The 20,391-nt window shown below is 38.8% G+C and overlaps 1 long non-coding RNA gene across 4 annotated transcripts; it reads left to right on the top strand.

Annotated features, from left to right (window-relative positions):
* The first annotated feature begins 4,233 nt into the window (after positions 1–4,233).
* On the top strand, positions 4,234–19,644 carry LOC103469630 (uncharacterized). 4 transcript variants are annotated; one of them, XR_014089156.1, is made up of 5 exons: positions 4,234–4,665; positions 7,964–8,064; positions 8,852–8,890; positions 18,688–18,762; positions 18,894–19,644. It is a non-coding gene; the product is annotated as an uncharacterized LOC103469630 (long non-coding RNA). The 4 variants fall into 4 exon arrangements; XR_014089155.1 differs by lacking the exon at positions 4,234–4,665 and adding an exon at positions 4,954–7,483; XR_014089154.1 differs by lacking the exon at positions 7,964–8,064.
* The last annotated feature ends 747 nt before the right edge of the window (positions 19,645–20,391 follow it).

Here is a 20,391-nt window from a genome sequence, read left to right as displayed (position 1 = left end):
AAAGCTAGAGCAGCATGAATGCATACAAAAGTTTAGGAGAACCAATTCCATTCTAGGATTCTTTTTTCAGTGCAGAAGCTAGACTGATACCAAGTCACAGCCATATAGCTGTATATTTCTTTACAACACAATAGTAAAAATTTCAGATTAATAACATTGAAATATTCCATGAATGCATGAGATTTTCTGGGTACTCCTGCTTCTTACCACAATCCTAAAACATGACTGCTAGTTTAACTGCTTGGTGTGTGTGCATGCGTGTGTGTGTTTGTGCACGTTTGTTTGTCCTGTGTGTCTCTGTGTTGCCCAGTGATGAACTGCCAACCTGTCCAGGTGTCCCCTGTCTCATGCGCAATGACCGCAGGAGACAGACACCAACCCACCAACTCAAACAAAAGACATTTTGAATAACTAAATCTATTCAACACTCTGGACAGAGGGCAAAACTGGGACTTCACAGTGAAATAACACAAACTTCAGTATATCCAGAAAAGCTCTGGCTTGGATTTGAACTCAGGATTTTGTTGGAGCAGGACAAAAACTTTACCAAAAGTAGTAAACAAAGCACCCAGGTTAGGTAAACCTAAAACCTAAACCTAGTTGTAGGTTCATGGACCCTAGCAAACCCTGAATCTTCGCTACATTTTTTAAAGTTTAACTTGCAGCATCTGAGGCATTATGACTTGTGATAAAATTTGATATTGTGGGTGGCCTTTTATTGTCCCCAGTCCAAGGATTCTCCAGCTGCTGCTCATTTTGTCTGATCACCCACTGGACATGCCCCACCCATGCACTGAATAAAAAACCCCAAAACTCATTGAGTAATGCTCACTGACAGCAAGTTGGATTGAAAATTATACACAAATCAAGAGAAATATTACTTTTGTACAATAAAATGTCAGTAAATGCTCATTTACAGTTGTTAACTCCACATGGCAACAATATTTGACATGAGGCGTTTATATTTTTGTTCAGTATAGTTTGCTCAAGCAACAGATCCACCTGTGACTGAAGTTGACTGTTCATTGAAATGTTGCTAATGTGTTTTAATCTGACTTTCATCTGAAAAGAAAATCACTGAAAAACATTGATAGAAGAAATCACTGAAAAACATTGATAGAAGAAAGATTTCAATCATTGTGTGACTTTGAGGAATGTCTAACTTATTTAACTTATGCTGATCTCTTTTACCAGCACCTTACCACCACAGTTAATAGTATTATTGTCATCTTAAAAAGGTACATTCTGATTTAGATCAGATGAATGTTCATATACACACAAACACTCACAAAGAATGAATAACTAAAATAACACAACACACTCATTTCAGGGGACTGGTCACTTCAGAGATTTTAATTGTGAGTGGGTTGATAATCCTGGCAGAAAAAGAGGAGTGGTCACATTTCTGACATGCCTCAGAATTCAAAGAAACTTTTGGACTCTCCAGTCAAACTGCAAAGAAGTTTGGGAGCTACTGCTGAACACCCTATAACATTATTCTGAACTTATGCCGGACCAAAACCAAACGCTGCTACTGAAACTGACCAGTTCTATTCCTGAATCTTGTGCTGCAGCAGTTTCTGTCATGTATAGTGTAGCTGCTTGACACCATCATTTCACTTCCTGTGGTCCGAGGATCTAAATCACCCACCTCCTGCTTTTAAAGTAAACCTGTGATAACTTGACTGCTCAGAGATGAATGAATGAATGAATGAATGAATGAATGAATGAATGAATGAATGAATGAATGAATGAATGAATGAATGAATGAATGAAGCTTACATAACTTTGCATTGCGTCAAAGGCGAGGAGCTAAAACACTATTAAACTCGGTGCTTCCCTCTGCTGTGTGTTGCAAAATGTGCACTAAAAGGTCTACTCTCAGAGATAAAAAGATACTGATCTTTTAGTGTCACCATCTGATATGCTGACACTAATAGGCTTCAACATATCAGACCATAAATATGATTCAGTTTTAAAATATCAAGGAACCAACCAATTGGAGGGAAAACCATCAACAGTTTAGACTTAGGCCTGAAGGATTTGTTATTACTAAAACTAACATGTAAAGTTATACTAAAATAAAATTTATCAAAATTATTTCTATAAGTAAAGTCAAGAATATTGAGAGGAACTTGGAGAATTACATTTTTTTTTTATGTGTTTTCTTCAAATACATTAAGTTTGAAGTACTAAGGTAACCAAGCATTTAAACAATGGGGGCTGTCCAGATGATGCTGTCATTTTCTAAGCTACATGTAGGGACATTTACAATACCTGGTCAAACGACTGTAATAATCCTGGCCAGCTACATGATGGGGCAAGATGGGGCAATGCCCCCTCAAACAAATGTCTTGCCTCCTCAAATAAAACCTCTAACAAATAATGGAGCATCTGACTGAGGTTCTGCTGCACTCCGCTCAAACTCTTCTACTGCTACTAGCTCATTTACTAGTAGCTTATTTGCTTATTTAATCACAAATAAACATCAAACCTAACAACTTAAAACTGTGACAGACTAATTGTTCTGTTCTTTGTGTAGGAAATGTTTGCATGTTTGGTGTTGAATCCTGATACTTGAATGTCAGGATTGAATCTTTGCTCTGTCAGCTAGTGGATTTGTTATCACTTGGTTGTTTTGGTAACAGATCTCTGTGTAGCGTAAAGCAGACACAAAGCCAGAAAAAATAAGAATTCAAGTGTTTTTGAATTGTTTTTTGTCAGTTTTTCTAGATTATTTATCCTTTTTATTTTTCTGTACTGCAGCTGCTATTGTTTCCGAAAGTTCAATAAACGACCAAAACTAAGCAGCACTCTTCAGTCACTCTTAGAAGGGAGAGGGGTCCCAGAAATGAATGTGGTTAGGTTTGAAATATATGTGCACCCGCCAGAAGGCAGAATTAAACAAATTTAAAGATTCAACAGGTTTTTCAGTAGCAAGCTTAATCTCTTGGTTAAAGATGATCTGACATCTTAAGAGTTAAATTTAAACTAAAAATAATAATGGCTAATTGAAAATGAAATAAGGCAGCGAAGCCGGGCGGATGAACAGAGTTTCTGTCTCTGCTGCAGCCTCATGTCACATGCGGCTGCAACGTAATCAGTCAGCCGTCACTACTATATATGGGCATAGAGCTTCCTGCGGCCCCACTTCAGCACCGCCGCTTTGTGCTCGCGCACGGTTCTCATGAGCAGGAGCGCACATGAACGCGCGTGCCTAACATAGCATCTAAAGCACGTCATGGCAGTCAGGTTTCTGCTCAAAAGTGAGGGTAGAGCAAGAAAGGAAAGAAGACTGAACAAGAGAGATCTCTCAACCTTCCAGTCCGTCCAAGTTCGGTTTTCTCTGGCATTTTCTAGTCTTTTAATTGTTTTTTTTTTCTTTTTATGTCAAATTAGTGTTTGACTCCTTGATAATAAAATGTACTGTAGCTACCGCTCATTGGAGCTGGGGGATGGGGCACGAGGCATTTAAATCAAATCCAGCAGACTTTGTTGACAAGAACAAGGAAAAGCAACTTTTTCATTCACACTCTGTTAGCTCTTTCTCTGCTACATATCAAGGTGCACTTTTAAAAAAATCCAGAAGTAAAATAAACAATTTTATAAATAAAAAGATGTTTTTATTTATAAAATTATAAATAAAAACATTTTGTCACATCTCCAGAAAAAAGAAATTGATTCCACAGACACTCTATCCGGCGTTAAACCTGCAGCATGCACCTCAGCCCACTGCTGTGGAGGCGGGTCTTTCCCGCCGGACAATGCCATTATTTCAGCTCCCTTGGTCAGGAATGTCAGATTTCACAGGCCGCTGCCCTCTTCCGAGCGTCCACCACTTCACCTCCAAAGAGGCTCGCCGCCTTTAACCTTTTCCCACCCCATCCTCTGCACACACTACTGCTCCGTCCCACCCAATCAGCGCGACATATGGATCACCTTTGGCCTCCTCTAATAGAACTTTTCCCACGTCAACAACAATGACTTTCCCAGTCAGGCTTGATTTCCTGCTCCGTGGAAATCGTTGACTCCTGTAAGTAGGCTAATTTCTGTGCTGTGAACTGCTGGTATCGTGAATGATCTCCACTGCATCTCAGCAGATCACATATGGAGATGTTTCTTCTGCCATTTCCTCTGCAGTTGATAACACAGCTACAGCGGAGACATATGTTGCTGTCTTATGTTTATATATTCGTTCCCTTGAAAAGCTAGAAGAGCAAGCAGCTCCTCAAAGGCGGGTAATGATAAAATTGTGAATGGAAAGGAGAATTTGTGTTCATTGTTAAAATTTAACTATACAATGACCGCCCCTTTTCGTATTCGACCAATCATGGAGGTGATGGGATAAATTTTCTACCAATGAGAGCAGACAGAAGAGGTAAATTGAACCAATGGCAAACTGGTATTCAAATAAGGAATTTGTCTCGGCAAGAGCTGAATGTCAACTAGTCAAAGATGGAGTCCAAAGCTGGGAGGCCGTAGGGTTGCCAGTGAACGAAACAACGTTTCCCCCGACCAGGAGTCGCTGTGGCGGACTGTTAGGACGGCTGTGCGAGAAGAAGGCGGTGAGGGCGGGCTGCAACTGTCCGCTGAACCCACCAGCAGAGCTCCGCTGAGCCTGTGCTGGGTGAGCTGGAGGCTACGGACCGGCCCTGCCAGCGCCAGGTATCGCTAAGCAGAACCGCTGGCCGCTATGGGGGGAGGAGATGGCATGCAGCTCGCGCACAGCGTGGGTGCTGGTGGGTCTGACTGACCACGGCGGAGATTTTAGGAGCAGTTGCTGCTCACAACTGTGGAGCTGATATTGTGTGCGCGCGCATTGATTTGAGTGAGATTGAAGTAAAAGCGTGCGAGAGAGCATGTTGACAAAGGTAGTGATTGACAAGTAGGTGACAGGCAAGTTTTCTTTCTTTCTTTCTTTCTTTCTTTCTTTCTTTCTTTCTTTCTTTCTTTCTTTCTTTCTTTCTTTCTTTCTTTCTTTCTTCTGTCAAACCTAACTTAATGTTAAGGTCCACCACTTTTGCAGGTATTAAAGTAGGATCCAGGGTTACACAAAAGACCCCTGACCCCCTAGAAAAATGTTTCTTAATTAGCCAATATATATCTTTAATAAGCTAGTTATTAAAGCTTTTATAACTTAATAATTACACAATTCTCTGTTCAGAATTTGCTCCTTACAGGACACGCTTTTATAAAACATGTCAACATTTAGCTTCTATCATTTCATAGAAGTCCACAGAGTTCTGAGCTGCTATTTGCTGTTGCAGAGTGGAAAACGAGGCTGTGCAATGTTAGCATGTTTATGTGGAAAAGAGGGTCTTAGAAGAAATGCTCAGTTCAGCTGTGCTCCGTTGTGGATGTGGCCCGGAGCCACATGCCCTTGTGTTTGTTTGAGTTGCGGATGGAAGTGCAGGAATGTGAGCTCTGAGCGTGGCTGCAGCGTGTCGGGCTCGATCTGTTGGGACAGGAAAGCACGAAGAAGAAGAGGCAGCAGCGTCGGTGAAGCAACCGTGTAACCCTGCTGTCCTATCGGGGAAGAGATCCCATATCTCCTGGTTTCCATGTAGCGTTTGTAGCCTAGCCTGTTGTGCATTGGACGACATGGAGTCTGGTCGCTGCCTGTGGTCGGAACTTGTTTTTTTTTTGTTTTTGTTTTTTTGCTGCCACTGCATGGCTGGATTATGAGGGTCCTGGCAGGAAAATGAATTCTGCAGCTGATTGGAAACGGCTACTGACATTGGAAATAACAAAGCCCCCGCCGCCCCCTTATCGGCCCCCTCTCCTCTGCGCCCACTCCCCCACACCACGGTTTCCTAAAAGAGGAGGGTTTCACGTTGCCACTTTGGCTAAAGGGACAGGAATAGTAGGTATTAAATGAAAGTCTCTGGTATTGTATCTCGGAATGTGCTCTTTGCCCTATATATGTTTTCTCCTCCCTCGTTTCCTCCCAGCAGAGCTCAGTTACTGCTGCAGTCTATAGGAAGAGCTTCGCCTGTCTGTTTGGTTCCATGCCTGTTTCCCTGCAGTTTAACGCCGACTGGAACAAATCCATAGATACATTGTCTTGTAATATTCTCTTATTGTGTAGAAATGATACCATGCAGAGCGTAACAGCACCCTCCCCATTTGCATAGATTTTATGCTCTTTTTGGGGCCTGTGCATTTAACACTAGAAGCACACAGTAGGCTTTTTAAGCCTGTTTTGGTTGTTTCACGGCTGCTTGTCTGCTTGCAACATGTTAATCATGATAGCTGCGAGGAGGCTTGCTGCAGCCCCCACCACTGTCTACAACATATTGATGGAGGTGAGGTGTTGCATGCTGGTGTTCCTGTGAGAGTTTGATGCACTGAATAGAGACCATGTAGTTCAAAGCCCTTTTTCTGTTGTACTACTGTGAAATCACACGAGCAGTGCAATATTAAAAGGGCATTGGCTGACACACACTGCCGTCTTGGCCCTTCCTGCTGTAAACTTCAAATTATTTTTTTACACAGAAATAAAACGGTGCAGAATTGCTACTGAGTTGGAATGATTGGACAATTGTTGGACGCTTTATTTTGTGGTTGACTGTTGTGTATTCAAAGAGCAAGGTGTGTGTGTGTGTGGTACAGCTACTCTTGTTTTTGCAAGTGTCTGTGTGTCCCAGCATGCAGAGGTCAGCTGCTTTGACAATGTTGCACTACTGTACCATGCGCTAAAGCAGTGCAATAGTATTGTCATAGCATTTGGCCTTTGTCCTGCACTACAGCAGCCGGACCACACAGATTGTTGAAAATTAAAACAAACTGATAAGAAGAAAGTTTTCTGGTTTTTACAGTGTAGCTCCATCCACTAAACTGGAGCCATTTTATTGGGCTATTTGTGGAGAGAAAGGATAAATAAATGTAGAATATTTGTTTTATGTTCTCTTAATTTAAATTTCTTTGAGATTAACATATTTTAGTGAACTGAAGTTGGACTGTGAATTTACTGATGGTTGTAAGGTTATTAAGAAAATCTATATTTGGAATTAAAATGTTAATTTTCATATTTACAACACAATAATGTATCTAATACAATGACAGTGGCATGGTGACATATTCTTTATTTTGGACATTTTATTTAGAATCTCTGAGCCACAGCTCGGGTTCCACTCATAGGTTGTTCAGACAGGAAGAGTATGTGGCTTTTCTATTCAGCCGTGTTCCATTATCAGGCTGTATTTTACCCCGGGAGATATAGGCCTCCTGGACCACGCCTCCTAAAAAAAAGAACATTTTGTTCACAGAACTACACAGGTTTGCATTGCAGACCACGTGTCACATTAAGTAACAAGCTCTGAGGTCAACTTACTCAACTTCTTGCACATTTTTTAAGGCGGTGTAATGTGTTGCTACATGTTGGCCCACAGTGTAAAATCAGTTCGAAGCTGGGTCGGATTTAATTTGGATTTTCTGATCGGATATTTAGTGGCCAGGTTTTACTCTTCGGATTGGATCAGAAGTAAGTGACTGAATTATAGCACTTTGTTTTAGACATAAGTTTAACTTCAGTATTTTGTTTGTGAAAATTGTTTATTTATTTATAACACAATAAATGTGTAATGATTGTAAAAATAGGAGATAATTTTAAGGTTTAGAATCTGGATTCCGCTACTTTTGTAATAAAACAAATTGCTGTCATAACCATACAATTCAAAAAGCAAGAATACAATGGCCTTTGACAACTCAAGTGTTTGTATTCTCATTTAGCCACAAAGCAAAAAACTAACCAGATCTTTTACAGAAAATAAATTGCATTAATTAATAGTTTTGCTATGATTGCAAACTTTCAGCTGTGATTTTGTATTTAATTTCAAACATGCTTTATAGAATAGAGCATGTGCATGTGTTCTGTGTAGATGAACATGTGAGCATACAGATGAATGCTGCAGTCCATTATAATTCTGTGTGTGTATGTACATGTGTGTGTGTACTCCTGCAGACCTCCCCCGGAACCCCTCACCCCGTCTTTCAGTCGACTTTTCAAAGCATAATTTGAGTGTGTAGGCTTGAAGAAGTCACCGCGTGGGTGGGAAAAATGGGGTAAGTTTCCTATTTGGGACAGGTCGTAAGGGGGATGGGGCTCCTTGTGAGGAATGTGGAGGGCAGGGCTGCTCTGAGAGAGGAAAGGGAGGGAGCTAGGAGGTTAGGGCTCATCGTCCTGCATTGCTTTATTTGCTTGTGTGTTTGTGCGTGCACTGGAGGCTACACTGCCAGATTTAGCCACACTGTTTTGCAAGTGGATGTGGAATTTTCTGTTTGTTGTGTGTTGGATGGAAAAAATGTTGGAACAAGTGGCATGGTATCTTCCTTTCTTTCTCCACGGTGTTTAGATTGCTGAGTTTAGCACACACTCAAAATCAAATACATAAAAGTGCATTGAAATCTTTACATTTTTGCTGAAAACAAATTGCTAGTTGTAAACTATGAAAGTCTCTGAGTCAAGGTGCATCCTCTTTCATTTAATATCCATTTTAAGAAAGCATAATCATTCATAAATCTGTTCAGATGTCAAGAAAAACCTAAATTGTTTAAAGTATGATCCAAGCAATACAAAAAGCAGTTGGAGGCTTTAGACGTTTGAATGTTAGTTAAAACAAGACTTAATGGGTGCTTCAACAGTAATTGGCCCACCCCCCAGCCTGCAGTACATTGCCATGCGCTGTTCCACTAGGTTGTGTGGAGAATGAGCAGGAGAGTTGGGTTGCATAGCATGTGTTAGCTCGCCTGATGCTGTGTGGGCAGGTAGATACCAGAGCAGACAGGTCAGTTTGAAGTGCAGTCTATAGGGACCTGGGCTAATATGTCTGCTTCCACTGTGTCTCCATAGTGATTGGCTGTGATTGCAACATCATCCTCAGCTGCAGAGGTAGGTGTGAAGAGTGCTGATCTCGGATCACCTGCAAACCAACATAAAACACACAATGATATAGATATGAACTACATTTTATTTGCAGATGCATCCTTTGCTACAAATGATCAAGCGTTCACTAAGGGAATGCTGTTATTGAACTTTAAGAAATAAAATATTTATTTAGCATTTACAAAAATATAATTAAATTGCTTGGTTGCATTAACTTTCTTATATTGCATATAATAATTTTAAGTAGTTAATCAAAAAATGTTAATCAGAAATGTTTTTTTAGCTGACATTGATTAATCATGATGTTAATTAATAGAATAAATCAGTAATAACAATAATATAATTGTCATCTACAACTGTATGTATGTATGTATGTATGTATGTATGTATGTATGTATGTATGTATGTATGTATGTATGTATGTATGTATGTATGTATGTATGTATGTATGTACGTATGTACGTATGTACGTACGTAAAAACTAAAATACATGCAAAAACTGAAATAAATGCAAATAAAAGGGGGAACGTAGCCAGCAAGCCACAGGAGATAAAACAGAAGAACCAGACAAACAAACACCAGAGCAGGCCATGAGTTACTTTGAATCTCTGAGTCTTAAATTTTGTTATCTGATGTAACATAAACTACCTTTCACTCTGCATTTTACTTGTCTCTTTTACAATTTCCAAAAAGTACTATGTGGAAGAAGCTTAATTTTGTGCCATGTTATAATTTTGCATTAATTTTGACATCCTTCAAACCTTGATTTTATTTTGTATATCTAATAAAGTTTTCTTTATTGACTAATTTTCATTGAAAACATATCAAGAATAGATGTGGTTTGATCACCTCTGAGACTTAAAATGCTGAAACAATAGAACTTGTGAACCAGATTGTTTGGATTTTTTATTCAGGAGTACAGCTGAAACGATCAGATTAATTGCATTAATCGTGATGAATCGATTACTGAAATGACTGTCAACTAATTTAGAAATTGAATAATTAACTCAAGTATGCAGATTTAAAAAGAGGCCATTTGCTGGAAAAACCCCAACAAACTCAGGGGAGTAATTAATCCAAAAGTGTAACAATATGAACATTTTGCATTTAAGTTAAAAAAACCTTCTTTGTCTGTATTTTCTACCCAGAACACCTCAGTTGGCAGTTTTAGGTTAACCTAGATTACATTTAGTAAAAAAAATAATAATAAAAAAATCTCCAAATCTCCTAATAAGCACATTTTGTGATCAAATTATTAATCATTTAGTCAGAAAAATAATCTGTATTAATGTTATGTAAAGCAGAATGACTGATCTTTTCACATGTTGATGTTAGAAATATTTTTTTAGCTGCAGATGTTTCCATTTCTACAAATGATCCAGCATTCACTAAAGGAATGCTGTTATTGCATCTTAGGCAATAAAATGTTTTTTTTCTTTAAAAAATAATTGAAATATTTGTTTAATTTGTATCTAATTTGCAATAAAATAAGCTCAAGTCAAAAATGAAAAATCCACAGAATATAGATTTTTCCCCCTCCTTTTAATTAATCAATTGTTAGAATACTTAATAGAATATTCACTTATTAAAAATAATTGTTAGTTATTACAGGCAAATTTTGTTTATGTTTTGGAGTTTGTTGTTGAATGTTGGGACTCTCTTGGAAAAGCACTTTTCCTCTGTAATCTGGGTGGCATTTCCTTCTCCCATTCAGCTTTAATCTGTGTAGTTCAGGAAAGAATATTTGGTCTGAGCATAAGGAGATTTAAGCTCAGTGTTTTCTGTTGATGAAAAAAGAAATTCTTACAATCTATTGAAACTTTGACAGAAACAAAAGTATTTATTTTTTCCTCCCAATACACCAGTTTCTTAATGAAGAATTAGATTTATGATAAATCCATAATTTTATTAAGTTGTTGTGTTTTATATCTGTCACGTTTTCTTGCACTATTCATAGCTGTCTTTGGACAGTGAGCTAAAAAATAGTAAAAAAAACAACAACTCTTAAACTGCTACAGAATGTGCTAAATCTGACCCAAATTTGCTCATTTGGAGGACATGTAGAAAGTCACAACAAAAACATTAAGTAGTCTAGATCACTTTTTAGCAAGCAGTAGAAATGCACATTTTAACCGTTTTTTTTTTTTTTTTTAAAACAAAAACACAGAATTGCTCATCATATTAAGGCCACATGGTTCTAAAAAATAAAAATACACCAGCTTTTGCTGAGCATTCTTACTTCATTACTCAAAACTCATTCACACATCGCAATATGGCAAAATCAGAGAAATGCTCTTGTTTTGTATTTCTCTTTTTGTGAGAAATGCAAAAACGACATGTCTTTTTTGTCTATTATTGACAAACATGTCCAAAAAAAAACAAACCTATTTGTGCTAGAGTGTTACTACTCAGAACTTTACAGTGATGATGATGAATATTAAATAATACGCTGGGACATTGAATGTATTAATTTATTTCAATAAAAGCACTTACTGTATCTTTTTCTAAGAAAAGGGCTGAATGTTGTCGCAGTTTTGTCAAAAGTTGAGGCAAATTTCTGGCATTTTTATTTCATAATGTACACTTTATTAAGACTTCTCTGACAGAACTGCTTGTGTTTATTTATCTCATGATTTTTTCTACCCAGCTGACATTAGAAAGGTTTCAGGGAACAGAATAGATCTTACATAGGTGCTTATGTTATGAATTTGTTGAATTTATGACAGAAATCAGCTTGTGTTCTAGTGGTGAAGCAGCATAGTGTAGTAGATAATTCAGACACTGCAGAACTGAAATTCTCTGATTTAGAATTCTGACTGGAAAGTTGAATGTTTCTCACAAACCCCCTGTTGTGATTGCAGCATGTTTTAAATAGTGATGGCTACTTATAGTAATAGTAAAAAGCTTCTTATTTTTGTTAACCATTTATATCAATTTAAATTCAACACTAACTGTAGTGCTGCTGAGTGGCAGTGTGACTGCATGAAATACTCAGATCTACATTGATTGGCTTGTTAAGCCAGGTTTCTGTGCTTTCACTATTGCATCTAGACCAGTGGTTCTTAACCTTTTTTGAGGTACCGAACCCCTCGGTTTCGTATGCGCATTCACTGAACCCTTCCTTACACACTGATGTTCCACACTCTTTATGTTTGCTGTTTATGCCCTTCTTCCTCTACCTCCTGTTTAAGCCAGGATGAAAGTTTTCATCTCTGGGTACAGGTGCATCTCATCTACATCACCTTGCAGACAAGACCCTATCAGTATTGCCTCTGCTTTCACTAGCACTAACAGAGTAGTGCAATATTGCTTATAGGGTCTTGACTGTGAGGGACTCTCTTCCTCCTGTGGTTTGCCTCCCAGTTGATGAACCTAAACTTCTCATTTCATTCAGCTCACTCAGCTGTAATGTGTAGTGTGCTACAAGCTGTCTTGTAGCTTTATTGTCAAGTCAGGCATCAACTACTATTGCTAATAAAGTTGACTGAAGCCTCTCCGGTCTGTTTGAGAGGTGAACTAACTTTGTAATGTTTGCTCACTAAATCCTGACCCTGAACTGCATCTCACCTGGAAACACCATCAGTCTCTCAGAGGGAGCCCGTAATCCGGTGAGGCATATTTATGTCTTGCATTAAAAATGTTTTCTAAAATACTTTAATTAGAAATAAGGTACAACCTACTAAAAATATGATTATATGCAGCTTTGATTGTATTAGGAAATCAGGCTTTATTTGTTTACTTATTTTTAAGTTTGAACTTGAGGAGAATATCGTTATTCTGCTTTTAATTATCTTTAAAATCTTTCAGTGGGAAGTAATATCGCTCAAATTTAAATTAATGCAAATTCAGAAATACTTTATTAATCTCAAAGGGAAATTAAATGTTGTAACTCATCAATTTAGATTCTCGAAAAAGTTATTGAAAATTGTGATGGATGTTAGCTGGAAATATCTCCTGCAGCAGTCTGTACTGCACTGAATCTGAAGAATCCTCTGAAGATGTTCTGCCTTTCCAAAACAGTCTCATGAAGAGGATGGTCAGGGTTGTCCATAACTTTCTTGATCCTATGAAGAATACTTCTTTGCTTAATCATCTCCAGAGGTTCCACAGTCGTCCCCAGAACAGAACCAGCCTTCTTTATCAGGCTGTTCCTGTCCCTGGCTCTGATGCTGCTGCCCCAACAGATGACGGCAGAACAGATGACACTCTCAACAACAGACTTATAGAAGATCTGCGGCATCTTGCTGCGAACCTTGAAGGATCTTGGCTTCCTCAAGAAGTACAGTCTGCTCTGTCCCTGTTACAGACGCCTCACTGTTGCATCTCCAGTCCAGCCTGTTGTCCAGGTGAACACAGCGGTATTTATATTTCTCAACCATCTCCAATGATGGAAATACGGTTTGACTTGAGCTTTTTTAGCCTGATACTCTAAATACTAAAGATAAATTATCTTTTGTGCGACGTAATTACTGTAATAGGGGAATTTTACGGGAAAATACTAATATAGGATCATGCTGGGACAGCTGTTCAGTAATTTACTGTACTGTAATTTACCAGCGGGAGACGGGAGACTTGACAGGTACGGCAACCACTACAGTGGGCATGGGTCGGTTTTAACCAGGTTTCAAAAAGCTACGCTTTCAAAACCACAAATACTGTCATACGGCTCCCTCTGTCTTAGATGCCAGAGAAAGTTTTGCAGTGACTGGAGTGTTGCTCCACGGTGTCCTTCCCTTACTTGTTTCGTTGTGCTTCCACTTGTATCCCCTTGTTTACAGGACTGAAAGTTGGTAATTATGAAAATTCTGGTTTAAAAACTAAAGGACCTCCAACAATTCCGGTCGTTAAGGAAATTCATTCTGAAAGTACTGTTGGCATGCTAAGCAGGTGTGTTCAACAGCAGAGTGCACGTTTGCATGAGCAGATAGCTAATTAGCTAGCTAATGTCAACTTGTTAGGCTCCCAGTGTTAAACTTTGGAGAGCAGAGCAGCTAAATGGGGTGATGTGCTGTGTAATAAGCGGTTCTGTTTATAAACGTCTACATTCAAAACCTTTTTATTCAACTTTTTTCTCCAGCCTTATGCCAGTGTTACATCTGCAAAACATAAAATAGTAGCAATAAGTTTTAAAACACCTTGACTTTTAAAACTCACTACGGTACTTATTTTAATCCAGATTTGTTCCCAATTTCAGTAACTCAAAGAAATGGATTGTAAAATTAAAAAGATTTGAGAGAAGATGAAAGAGTTGGCTCTCACTATAAAGTAGATACAGTAACTCTCAGCTGTGGTCTCATATATGTGTGACTGTCAAAATAGTAATACGCAAAATTATTATAGCAGGAGTAATCCACACATTTAATTTTAGAAGCAGTAGAATTAATTGTGTTATGTCTACACCTAAAAAACATTAGAACGCTTTCCACTTGTAGACATAAGACACTGCTAAAGGTTTTTTGTAATTTACATTCAATGAAGAACATTCCACAAAATGTCAAGTTTGGCATTGATTCTCATCTTTAATTGGGATCATTTGTTTCTTGGGATCATTGTTTTGGTACTGAACAGTTTTCCGATATGAAATGATAGCCATGAGAAAAAACTGACTTGGAAGCAGGATTGGGGATGTTTCTGTATCATCATCATTTTTTTTTAATGTCAGTTACAATCATCAGCTGAATGTATCCTGATGCTTTTTACAAGACTGTATGAAGAGTGTTCCAGAGCCCTAACCTTACCCTATGTTTCACCACATTACCCTGATGAAACAGCTGGGTTCAAAACAGGATCAATTTAAACATGGAAACCTCTATCTGTGGGCTCACTGGGCCCATGATTCCACTTAACAGAGCTTCCCTCTGCTCTGTTTATATCTACCAGCGCTTGTTAGTTATTCTGTAATCAAGTCATGTAATAAAAATAGCTGCAGTTGTTATAAAACTTCTTCCTTTGCTCCAACTTTGCTCAACCTGAACATAAGTTAACATAAGTTGTTCACATAGAGCTTAAAAAAGGCCTTGTTAGAATTCACTGACTCGAAGGCTTCAGCAAAACTACCCTAAACCCTAAATGATCTGAAACCCAGCAGAAACATCAGTGCTACACTGAGCCTGTGTGACCCTGCAGGCTTCACTGCGTCACCCCACGGAGCTGCAGCACATTCACTGCCTGACACTCTTTCCCTGTTGCACTACTGTGGGAGCTGCAGCAAGCAGTGCAATAATGAAAGGGCATCAATCAGTGGGACCGTCCTCCTGGCCTGCTTCCCGCCCAGCACCAGATACTGAGCCTGGCTTCCAACATGTCAGTGCACCCTGCTGCTCGCCACCTTTAGAAAAACTCTTCTGTCATCAGGACTGTTATTTCAATAAAGCTTACCTTAAAGTTGAAAGTTTGTCCTGTATTCTGAGCTGTGGTGTGATAAATGTGCTAGTGTTTTTCTAAACTTTTTGAACTTTTCCTTTTTTGAAGTAGCAGTTTAGGTTTGACCTAAAAAAAAAAAAAAAAGCAACAGGTCAGTATTTCAGCTGTTTATTTTCTCCGGGTATTCACCTCTAGATGTGGGAAATGTTAGAAGACCTCAGGTTCTGTACGAAACCTCACACCTTTAAAGTGAACAGATACTGAGGTACTTGTACTGACAGGTGTTTGTTGTTTCAGAGCTAAAAGTAACCACCAAAACATTTAAAGAATATGGAATGTTACAGACTAAAACCTACGTTAGCTCTTGTGGACTCTTTGTTGTTTGGTTGCAGCATCAGGTCAAGTCTACACACTATTTTCCCTCAACTGTGTTTTTCTGCATCAAATATTGTGATCTTCTGGTGCTGTCATCACATTCCCAGATGTAAATACCTGGGAAAAAATTCTAAAATGTTTACCTCCCATCTCATCTTCATAAACTATTGTCTCCTACACATGTTTATCTAAATTCTACAAATGAATCCAAATGACTCAAAAAAAGGAGCTTTCCACATTCCAGTAGAGCAACTGAAACTTATCTGCTGAAATGATGTATTAAAGCTCTTCAGATACCTAATTAGTGAAAGATGATAAGATGATTGACAAAACTGTTGCAAACTAAGTAGCTTTAGAGCAGCAGTCTAGCTGTGGGTTTGGAGCATCATGAGATGTTCTTAAGCAGTTCAGCATCAGAAAAGATTCAAAACAAGCAGCTGCTTTTCTAGACAGCCTTTGATTAATGATTTAGATTCTATGACCAGCTGAACCTGACTGGATTTACATATTAATTTGAATTGCATGATGTTTGAATTGTTCCTGCTTTTTCCTACCAGACCATGTATCTTATGACAGAATACTGTGCTGAGTGTGTTTAAAAGTTGGGACAGTAGACAAGCAGAAGAAAAGATGTCATGTCTGGAAACGTCTACAGAAAGTGGACAGTAGCAGAAGGCCAATCCAGGAAAGTGCTAAAGTCTTGCAGGCCAAAACTGTGTTCTGCCTGAAGTTACAATCCTAACACTAATAAAGAACCCTGGCAGTACATGGACTTGGCAGAATTTTTAATTTACTTCATTTCTTTTTTTTTGGCAAAACATATCTCTTGTAAATGAGATGTTGGATCTCAGTGGGGAAATCTGTGTAAGTGAAGGCTAAATTTAAAGAAAATCTAAGAATACCATTAAGAAAACCCCAAATCTTTGAAGAACATTCAGATGACTGCATGGAAAAGTATCATTAATGAGCACTTTAAATGATTCCTTACAAGTCTAGCTGCTTGTAAGGAAAATAGATATGACTGGTTCTTACTAGACTTCTGTGCAGGACTGTTCATTGTGTTGTTCATCATGTTGGAAATATTTACATAAAGAAGCAAAAAAATAATAAAAACACCAAAAAATACATGACTTTGCGTTTTTTGTGCGTTTATTGTGTAAAGCACTTTGAAATGCCTTGTTGGATTGTGCTATACAAATAAAATGTGATTTTATTTGATACTCTTGAGAAAGAAAGGAGACGCATGTAGAACTTCACAAGGGAAGCCTTCCCAGGAGTAACCATGTGTTCAGAGAAAAGGAAAGGTGATCCTGGTCAGTGTATTTATCCTGTGAATATTGCTTCCTGTAACAACTGATTAGTAAATGGTTCTAGATATTAAAATGTAGCATTCATTCATTAATCTGCTCTACATTTGACAGAAAGCTGCAATATGTATGTCTCTCTTGGTAATATGGAAAATGGAGGAAATCAAGGCTTTGCAAGCAAGTGAAGAAATCAAGTAAAAATAAACATTTGATATTAAACATGTCATCAGGAACCTCATCTGAGGCAGTCGCATAACTGAAGAATTACACAAAACATATTTACAAAATTATGAACAATAAATACAGAAACACGACAGAACTAGAATCAATTAGCTCAAAGGTTTAATTTTGATAATGGCATTACTTTTGTTGTGCTGTCTGATCTATAAACTACTCCTGTAATCAAGTTAAAGTAAAAAAATTACATTAGGATGTTAATCTTCATATCTGTCCACTTTTTTAAAGCCCAACAAATCCCTCAGAAAACAGCTTAAATTAAATATACTGAAGTTGAATTTTATTGAATAATATGAAGCAGAATCTAAGATGTTCTTCATTTAACAGCAGTGGGACAAGTATGGCCTGCCGATTATTTTTAATGGGCTCTCCTCCTGTATTCCTGCAGTCCTTCCCAGCTGCAGGAACTGCAGAAACACCAGACTTCCACAGAGCTATGGGTGGTCCTCTTTACATTTCCTCTGCATTGCCTTCTGGGACACGAGTGGAGTTATTGGGAACCTACTACTGCATCCCAGTCAGGAACAATTATCATTTTTTTCAAACCAGAATGTGCAGTTTAAGTAATATTTTGGAACAAAATTTTAATAACAAATTTTAATAACAAAGTATTAATTGTTAAAGACCAACATGTTGCCTTGGGTTTGCAGCGTTCACCCCTTTCATTTTAAAATAACAACACAACAAAATCGCACAGAGGTAAAGTCATTGTTACTGAATTACTCTGAGAGGGCTCGATGTTTATTTTTAACACCTGGTATTTTGTAAATCTGATGTGAAATATGAGTTTTTAAATCTGTCCTCTCAGAGCAGAGGCTGAGCTCCTGGAGGAAACAGCAGCGCAGCAGACTGGCCTGTTCCAGAACATAGAACCGCCCTGCAGGTTCTCCCTTCATCCAGCGTTCAAACTCCCTCTGACGCTGTCTGGATTTAAAGCTTCATTATCTGCTCATTTGAAATTCACGGATTGGGAAACTGCGCTGCAGGGAGTCATAATCCAGAGTTTATATTAGCCATTCTGTGACGGTACAGTTAACTGTCCCTCTCACTCCCAAAGGAGCGTATTTTATTATGACAGCTTGGCGCCACCTGCTGCACAAAATGAGACAAGAGCTTCCTTTTGGTCAAGTCTGCTCTGTCCTTTCTTGTAGACGGCTTCCAGTTCAGTCTGTTGTACCAGTGAACACAGCCACCTCGGTTGCAGAAACCCAAATTGCTGATCATATTTTTGTTTTAATGTTTGTTAATGTCAGCAGTCTGCACTAATCTGTCCCACTTGTTTTCCCACATAATTTGTGGAACATGCAGAAAATATAATCATCGGCATCTATGCTTTAGACCCAGATCATCCAGACTTAACGATGTTGTACCATACTGTGATGATACGCTGGAATTATTAAGTTGTTCTGCTGCTCAAAATTGGCATTGCTGAAGGCAACAACTTCCCCTGGTGGCAGCCAAGTTGTATTGCCTACATGCTCTCTGACCATCTCGTGTGTTTCTTCTCATACCTACCTGCAGGCTTCACAGACACACACTCCATCCCTGCATCCTTTCCTCTGCCAGTCCAGTTCAGTTCCTCCTCCTTCTCAAACGGTTTGTCTTCTTTTGAGTTTTCTGTTCATCTGACTCAGCTAGCCACCCCAGTTAGTCCCGCAGTTCTGACTGCAGTGCCTCTTCTCTGGCCACCCTCATCTTTCTCTGCTTTCTCTGACTTTGTGCCATAGGATCCTCATTGGTCATGAAGTTGATTTGGCCGAACTCCTTCAGCCCTCTCTCGGTCTTTTCAATCATCCTACAGAGTAACAGATCAACTTGGGGTTGATGCAGCTTGTATTAAAAAATGTTAAGTTGACAGGAAATGTAAAATATTACTGGGTTATTATGTTACTGGAAGACATTGCCGACAATATTTACACCTATAATTATAGCTTTAAAAACAGCAAATAAAACCATACAATTAAAATAAATCTCAATAATTTACACTGCTAAATCCAAATTAAGTCATCAGTCAGTGGATCTAAAAACACAATTTAATGCTGATTACATTTAGAAACAACCCATAAATGAACTAAGAGATTATCAACTGATTTAATGGTTCAGCATACATAAATTAGAAATATTTTAAATAGTTAATTTAAATTTAAAATTTGAAGGAGCTGGCAAGTTCAAAGAACAATTTTCATAGTTAGATTGTTTTGTTACCAGACCTATAATCTGATGCTGTGAGTTTAGTCTTTGAGTTTGATCTCTGTTTGTTCACAAATGCATCTTAGTAAACTAACTGATTGCTTTTAAACTTTGCCAATTAAACTGGGCCTCTGTCCACATTTCATTAAATCCATGTTGAAATGCTGTTAAAGGTGCTGAGGTTCTTAGCGGCAAGCTAAATCAGATTCAGCTCAAGGCTGAGGCCTTGAGGAGAAGGTTGTGATTATTACAATCTTGGTACAACAGAACTGCACGATGAGTTAAATCCGCTGCACTGCGCATCTCCCCTCTATATAGAGGGACAAAAAGGAAGATTTAATTTATGTGGCTCGGTCATCTGGGAGGGACTCAGAGTAGAGCAGCTGCTCCTTCACGTCGAGAGGAGCCAGTTCAGGTGGCTCTGGCATCTGGTCAGGATGCCTCCTGGACGCCTCCCTGGTGAGGTGTTCCGGGCACGTCCCACTGGGAGGAGGCCTCGGGGAAGACCAGGACACGCTGGAGGGATTACGTCTCTCGGCTGACCTGGGAACGCCTTGGGATTCCCCCGGCAGAGCTGGAAGAAGTGGCTGGGGAGAGGGAAGTCTGGGCCTCCCTTCTGAAGCTGCTGCCCCTGCGACCCGACCCCAGATGAAGCGGAAGAAAATGGATGGATGGATGGATGGATGGATGGATGGATGGATGGATGGATGGATGGATGGATGGATGGATGGATGGATGGATGGATGGATGGATGGATGGATGGATGGATGGATGGATGGATGGATGGATGGATGGATGGATGGATGGATGGAGTTTTTTTGGTGCATCACTGAAAGTCAAATTAAGTATGTTTTGATTTTTATTCACTTTATTATTTTCTTGGTATTTCATTGCCAATTTTATTGTTACGTATTTCTTAATTTAGTATTTTTCTACCTATGATGTTGAAATTTTGTGAAGCACTTTGGTCAGCTGGGAGAAAACACACAGTAGATTCAGCAAATAACAGTGTGAACACACATAAACACGACAGTC

This window comes from Poecilia reticulata, chromosome 9 (genome assembly GCF_904066995.2).
Source record: "Poecilia reticulata chromosome 9, P_reticulata-male-v2, whole genome shotgun sequence".
Lineage (NCBI taxonomy): Eukaryota > Metazoa > Chordata > Actinopteri > Cyprinodontiformes > Poeciliidae > Poecilia > Poecilia reticulata.
The sequence above is the reverse complement of the archived record's forward strand: the minus strand, read 5'-3'. Positions and strand labels throughout refer to the sequence as shown.